This window comes from Crinia signifera, chromosome 1 (assembly GCF_055691185.1).
Source record: "Crinia signifera chromosome 1, ASM5569118v1, whole genome shotgun sequence".
NCBI classification, from domain to species: Eukaryota; Metazoa; Chordata; class Amphibia; order Anura; family Myobatrachidae; genus Crinia; species Crinia signifera.
In genome coordinates, this window is record NC_139217.1 from 28,753,950 (window position 1) to 28,761,927 (window position 7,978).

General features: G+C 49.0%; 1 pseudogene; it reads right to left on the minus strand.

Moving 5' to 3' along the window:
* Nucleotides 1-657: 657 nt before the first annotated feature.
* On the minus strand, nt 658-770 carry LOC146045384 (U2 spliceosomal RNA; annotated as a pseudogene).
* Between the last annotated feature and the right edge of the window lie 7,208 nt (nt 771-7,978).

Genomic DNA, 7,978 nt, shown 5'->3' on the forward strand with positions numbered 1-7,978 from the left:
GCTAACGTTGGGTGCCCTTTTTGCTGAAAATTCATCTTATTTGAATTGTTATGTGACCAGGACACACAAGGAGGTTCCGATGATTAAAATGATATGTGGCATGAATATATTCTGTGTGCGACTGTGGCTGTACCTGCATACAGAATGCTATGTTACATTGATTTTCATGAATATTCTATTTCATATGCAGATACAGCCTCACTCACACACAGAATATAGGCATGCTGCATATCATTTTGATCAGCAGAAGCTGCTGGAGCCCCTAGGTACTCCAAATGCCCTAGGCATTTGCCTAGTTTGTCTATGCCTAGGGCCGGCTCTGTCTACACGGTTGGAAGGTCGACACAAACATTAGGTTGGCAGTGGCTAGTTTGACAGTCACCCGTGCATGTTCGGCACCCCCGAGTTTCCCCGGGGGCACAGTGCAGCCTCGGACTCCAAGCAACCGACCGATCAGCGTCCGACCAAGGTTTCTCTGCTCCCATCGTAGGGCACTTTCCAGCCCCTGGCATGGGAATGGGTACTCCACTGGGCTTCTCGACTGACTCCCTTAGGGGCTGCAACCCCCTCGGAAGAGCAATCTACTCAGTCCCAGTGTTTCTCCGCTCCCAAGGTTAAGGTACTTAGCCAGACTTTTCACCACTCCCAGGCAAAAAAGAGGGGTCCCATACTCAATCCAGCCTTTCTCTATTCTCTGCCAGAGGCCAGTCCATACCCACTGATAAGAACAGACACTACACTTGATCTTAGCCAAAAGGCCGAGAAGCGATACAGTACCTGCTGTTGCTGATATTATCGTCATCGGTTTACCTCTCCTGTGATGACCATAGTTATACACAGTGCATAATTACCTGCAGTGACCTCATTCAGCAGCTCTCATCATTGTTCTACTCAATCTTAGCCTATTCGTACTTCATTATCTGCTGCATAAACTAGTCCTGAGGCTGGTTCTCCGACCCCCTGCCTGTTTACATCCTGTTATCTAGCCACCACCCACTTGCTTGCACCCAGGGCCGCCACTAGTAATGTTGGGGCCCGGGACTGACCTTCAGCCAGGCTCCTAGCGGCACACCCCCCCCCCCCCTCACGCACGCCACCCCCCCATTACTATTACTTCGCAGCGGTGGCGGCGCAGCATCTTCTCCCTCCGGGACTCAGAGCACTCACTGCACAGTGTAGCGTGCAGAGCGCCGAGCCCCTCTGTATCCTAGGCTCTGCGCTCTGCAGGCTGCACTGTGTACTGTGAACGCCTGGCCCCCGGGTGGGGGGATTTGTTCGGGTGCGGAGGGTGGTGGTGCCGTGCCACTATGGGCAGCTGCCAGGGCCCGGCACAGCTGTACCCCTGGCACCCCCCTGTCGGCGGCCCTGCTTGCACCTCTTGTAATCTGTCGGTCTCCCCTTCCTACTAGATTGTAAGCTCCCCCGAGCAGGGCCCTCTTCTCTCCACATGTCACTCACAGCTCTCCTATACTCAAACACTCAGTGACCATCTTTGTCCGCATACTCATCTCGATCATTGGCCTCAAGCCTCTAGTTGTATGTTGATTGAGTCCTCACTACTTACATTTAAGCTGTAATGTGTATTGAACTGTGGCGCTCTTTATTTGTACTGTATTTTTGTTATTTATTCAATGTTACGCCAAGTTTTGTCTCTCTGTATTGTTCCTTTGTACGGCGCTGCGAAACACTTGTGGCGCCTTATAAATAAAATAATAATTATTCCAGTCATTCCCTGGCTCATCCAGTCTACCAAAACTCTACCTTCCCCAGTGAGGGCTTCCTCCACAGACTTTTAGTTATATCTATGCAGTCTGAGTTTATTAAAGAACCCAGGTTCCGTTATACTCCAGCTCCAATACAGAGTCACCCCTCAGACGTGACAGGTGGGTGGGGAAGGACGGAGACCCCTCTGTCATCGCCAGCCCCCTTTATGCCCATCTCCGTCTCGAAATCCCAGTTGTGCAGAGTGCTATGGCTGCAATAGTGTCCTTTTGCGGAGGCCTGAAGAACAGTGGTATTCATTCATTCCTTAGCAGCATTTAGCTCTCGCTCTCTCTATATATAAATTTATTATGATGGGTGTTCTATTTCATATGGGCAACCAATCAGAATCTAGTTATTTATCTAGCACCTTCTAGAAGATAATAGGGTACTTGTTTCCTAGTACGGCCACAATCGTTACTACTCGTGTACCTTAAGTTAAGGTACACGACTAACGCAATGGACCCGATTTCCTTTGAAATCCGGTCCATTTTGCCAGAAAAGGCAAAATCGCGTTGATCGCGTCGGTCGCGTGCACTAACATGGCACGCAACGCGACCGACACGATAAATGCGATTTTCCCATAGGGTTCAATGTTAAAATATTTTTAACATTGTAATCGCGTTGATCGCGTCAGTCTTGTGCCATTATAATGGCACAAGATGCGATGGACGCGATTAACAAAATTTTACATAGCAAACATTGGGAAATGGCCCAATATGGGCCATTCCTCATTTTATATGCCCCCGTCATGGGTATTAATTAATGCCCCCCCCATTGTGAACGGCACCCCACGATTAACGCCAAACCGAAGCGTGGCGAGCCCGCGAGGGGCGGCGGTACGCGTCCTCCGACCTTTTCATACCCCTACTATCCACGTCGGCGTGGAGTTGAGAATAGAAAGTGTGGCGAGCGCAGCGAGTCACCGAGCCCGAAGCGCGGCGAGCGCAGTGAGCCCTGCGAGGGGACGCGTATACCTGTGAAGTTATGCGTGTCCGCTCGCCACGCTTAAAGCTCGGTGGCTCGCTGCGCTCGCCACACTTTATATTCTCAACTCCACGCCGACGTGGATAGTAGGGGTATGAAAAGGTCGGAGGACGCGTACCGTCGCCCCTCGCGGGCTCGCTACGCTTCGGGTTGGCGTCAATCGTGGGGTGCCGTTCACAATGGGGGCATTTGAGCAATCAGGGGGGTTAAAATTGGGGTCTGGTTCCAGGGACCCTATTCACATTTGAATCAATGTAAAAATCGGGTCCATCGCGTCGGTCGCATAACATGGTTTTGGTCGCATGATTTGGTCGCATGCGATGCGACCGACGCGATTTTTCCGACCCGATCAAAATCGGTGTGGCCGTTCTAGGAAACAAGTACCGATAATAGATAAAATCTGTTTGGTTGCCATCTGTAATAGAACTCCCATCTTGGTAAATTTCCTCCTATGAGAACCTCGGTGACCAAGTGGAGGGGATACATTGTTTCACAACCCCCTGGAAATTTTACAATGATGTCAGTTTTCCTTTAAAGTTGTCCAGCCCCCTCCTAGGACTGTAAATACAGCGCGCATTCTTGTCTAAGCCATTATCTCATTAATGTGTTTTAAGAACCCCAGTCTCTGGTCCTTCCTTCCTAGTGTAACAGCAAACTCCTGCAAGTGTATATAGCACAGAAATAATCCTAACAAGAGGTCAGCTACGTTCTCTTCTAGAGCGACCTCGGATTCATTATCTTACGTGCTCAGCTTCCTCTGTGTATAATATTTAGGAAATGGCTTAGGCGTTAGTAATAAACTCTGCGCCAGCTGCCAAATAACAGTCCCAGGTGTAGGCACAAGAGTCCTAGGAAAGTCACTACTGCCTGGTGCTAATCGTTTTCCTATCCGGTCAGCATACTTGCCTACTTTTCAAAACTGGTTTCACGCAGATTATAGTTGGTAATAGAATTTTTGCAAAGCGCCCCATTGAGGGGGTGTGTCATGCTCCTCCCAAAGGGCGTAACTAGTTCGGTACTTGTTTCCTAGTACGGCCACAATCTTATGGATCGTGTACCTTTAAGTTAAGGTACACGATCCATACGATGGACCCGATTTCCTTTGAAATCAGGTCCATTTTGCCGGCTAGGACACAATATCGGGGGCATCGCGTCGGTCGGGACCATTAACATTGGTCCCGACGCGACCGACGCGATGCCCCCGATATTTCCATAGGCTTCAATGTTAAAAAATATTTTAACATTGAAATCGTGTCGGGAAAGGTAAAATATCGGGGGCATCGCGTCGGTCGGGACCATTAACATTGGTCCCGACGCGATGCCCCCGATTTTTCCATAGGCTTCAATGTTAAAATATTTTTTAACATTGAAATCGTGAGAAAATGTGTAAAAATGTGAAATGGGCCAATATGACCCATTTCACATTATAGATGTCCCCGTCGTCACCCCACGATATACGCCAACCCGAAGCGTGGCGAGCGCAGTGAGCCCGCGAGGGGCGGCGGTGCGCGTCCTCCGACCTTTTCATTCCCCTACTATCCACGTCGGCGTGGAGTTGAGAATAGAATAGTGTGGCGAGCGCAGCGAGCCACCGAGCCCGAAGCGTGGCGAGCCCCGCGAGGGGACGCGTATAACTTCACAGGTATACGCGTCCCCTCGCCACGCTTCGGGCTCGCCACACTATTCTATTCTCAACTCCACGCCGACGTGGATAGTAGGGGAATGAAAAGGTCGGAGGACGCGCACCGCTGCCCCTCGCGGGCTAGCTGCGCTCGCCACGCTTCGGGTTGGCGTCTATCGTGGGGTGGGGTGTACGCCGTTAAATTTGGGGGGGTTGGGAATATTTTACATTGAATCCAATGTAAAATCGGGTCCCAGGGACCCGATTTACATTTCATTCAATAAAAAAATCGGGTCGAAAATCGGTCGGTCGCGTCGATCGCATCGCATGCGACCAAATCGCATGCGATGCGATCGACCCGATTTTTCCGACACGACCACCCCGATGTAAATCGGTGTGGCCGTGCTAGGAAACAAGTACCACTAGTTCCATATATGATGAGATTGTGAAAAGAGATTGTGAACGTGGCAACTAGAAGCGTGGGTGTGCGCTGCTATATCTGAGAGGAATCTAGTAAAATGACTTATATCCAAATGTAGATGAGCCCCAAAGCAGTTAGTAAGAGATACTATACTTGGTAAAGTGCTGGGAAATGGTGCTGATGATTCCATGTAAATGTATCTGTCTCTCATTCCTTTTTTCCCCAAAAATGTAACAGTGTAATGTGGGCGAGGTGACATGAGGGAGATTGCTAGACTAATGAGGGAGAGAAGGAGATTGCTGCTATGTCAGGGAGTCTCCTGCAGAATGCAGGAGGGTAGGTAACTATGACGTAACAGTGTAATGTAGGCTAGGTGACATAAGGGAGATTGCTAGACTAATGAGGGAGAGAGGGAGATCGCTGCTAGGTCAGGGAGTCTCCTGCAGAATGCAGGGGGGGAGGTAACTATGATGTAACAGTGTAATGTGGGCTAGGTGACATGAGGGAGATTGCTAGACTAATGAGGGAGAGAGGGAGATTGCTGCTATGTCAGGGAGTCTCCTGCAGAATGCAGGAGGGGAGGTAACTATGATGTAACAGTGTAATGTGGGCTAGGTGACATGAGGGAGATTGCTAGACTAATGAGGGAGAGAGGGAGATTGCTGCTATGTCAGGGAGTCTCCTGCAGAATGCAGGAGGGGAGGTAACTATGATGTAACAGTGTAATGTGGGCTAGGTGACATGAGGGAGATTGCTAGACTAATGAGGGAGAGAGGGAGATTGCTGCTATGTCAGGGAGTCTCCTGCAGAATGCAGGAGGGGAGGTAACTATGACGTAACAGTGTAATGTAGGCTAGGTGACATCAGGGAGATTGCTAGTCTTATGAAAGAGAAAGGGAGATTGCTGCTATAGCAGCCTGCATGGGCACAGAGAGGGTGTGGGGTGGTACTAGTTACCAGGGCCTAAGATTGTTTTTGGGGTCCCTGGCCAACGCTCAGGTCCGACGCTACTGTGCATCTGCCAACATCCCCTGATCTTTGCAGCAAATGTAAAACTATTTTCACTTTTTTTTTAAAGGGCCTTCTCTGATTAGACCACGTGCCCCCTCAGTGCCCAGTCCTTGGCCCATCTGTGGCCCTGCTAGCCAACCCCAGTGTCACACTGCTAAAGAATACCCATGGTTCAGGGAGCAGCGGAGAGACTTGGTACATGATAGAACATAAATATAAACAAAACTAAAAGCCGAATTGCTGCTTAACTGTGACCTAATTACATAACCTGGATAATGCGTCTCCTTCCTATTCTAGCTGGGGCTGCTGGAGGAGTGGAATATTACACCAGTCATAGTAATACACTAGAGCCGAAGTTTGTTTGTTGTGGCCAAACTTAATTACCAATGATGTACTTAGCATTGTTGCTGCTCAATAAAGACACAGACATTTAGCAACCATAACCTAGAAACTATAAAAACATGAACCCAATGACACACCTCAATTATCAATCCCAATTTACATGGATGAAATTACCTAAAAGCACCTTCTATAATACACAGTAAATTGATAACAGGGCTTTATGGAACAAATTAAGAATGGAGTATTGGCTGTCCTGCTCTCATCACACCTACACTCTCTTACACCAGCGGCCCTGAACCTTGCAAGTTTATATTATTTTACATTGTTGTATGGCACCTGCCCGAACCATAAGCTTATTTCACCTCATTGTGAGCAGCCTGCCCTGACCATTGATTTGACTCACCTTGTTGTGAGCCACCTGCCCTGACCATAAGCTTATTACACCTCATTGTGAGCTGCCTGCCCTGACCATTGATTTGACTCACCTTATTGTTAGATGCCTGCCCTGACCATTAGCTTATTTCACCTTGTTGTGAGCCACCTGCCCGAACCATAAGCTTATTTCACCTCATTGTGAGCAGCCTGCCCTAACCATAAGCTTATTTCACCACATTGTGAGCTGCCTGCCCTGACCATTGATTTGACTCACCTTGTTGTGAGCCACCTGTCCTGACTATAAGCTTATTTCACCTGGTTGTGAGTTGCCTGCCCTAACCATAAGCTTATTACACCTCATTGTGAGCTGCCTGTCCTGACCATTGATTTGACTCACCTTGTTGTGAGCCACCTGCCCTGACCATAAGCTTATTTCACCTTGTTGTGAGCTGCCTGCCCTAACCATAAGCTTATTTCACCTCATTGTGAGCTGCCTGCCCTGACCATTGATTTGACTCACCTTGTTGTGAGCCGCCTGTCCTGACTATAAGCTTATTTCACCTGGTTGTGAGTTGCCTGCCCTAACCATAAGTTAATTACACCTCATTGTGAGCTGCCTGTCCTGACCATTGATTTGACTCACCTTGTTGTGAGCCACCTGCCCTAACCATAAGCTTATTACACCTCATTGTGAGCCACCTGCCCTGACCATAAGCTTATTACACCTCATTGTGAGCTGCCTGTCCTGACCATTGATTTGACTCACCTTGTTGCGAGCCACCTGCCCTTACCATAAGCTTATTTCACCTTGTTGTGAGCTGCCTGCCCGAACCATAAGCTTATTACACCTCATTGTGAGCTGCCTGTCCTGACCATTGATTTGACTCACCTTGTTGTGAGCCACCTGCCCTGACCATAAGCTTATTACACCTCATTGTGAGCTGCCTGCCCTGACCATTGATTTGACTCACCTTATTGTTAGATGCCTGCCCTGACCATAAGCTTATTTCACCTTGTTGTGAGCCGCCTGCCCTAACCATAAGCTTATTTCACCTCATTGTGAGCTGCCTGCCCTGACCATTGATTTGACTCACCTTGTTGTGAGCCACCTGTCCTGACCATAAGCTTATTTTACTACACGAGCCACCTATTCTATTCTCCCTCTATGGGGGTCGTGGACCCCCACGAGGGAAAATAGCGGGTGGCCGTCGGGAACCCAGCTGTGGGTGTTTTGACAGTCGGGATCCCAACGTAGGATAAATGACTGTCGGGATCCCAACTGTCGGGACCCCGTCCGGCACCCCTTCTAAAATGCCTCCTCCAAATTTGAATTGAAAGGTTGGAAAGTGGATATTGGTGCTAGTGTGGGGTTGGGGGTGCAGATAGTAGACTGAAGTTTTGCCTAGGGTGCCTGGAAGCCCTACACACTACCCTTACTCCATGCTATGTAAATTGCTGGA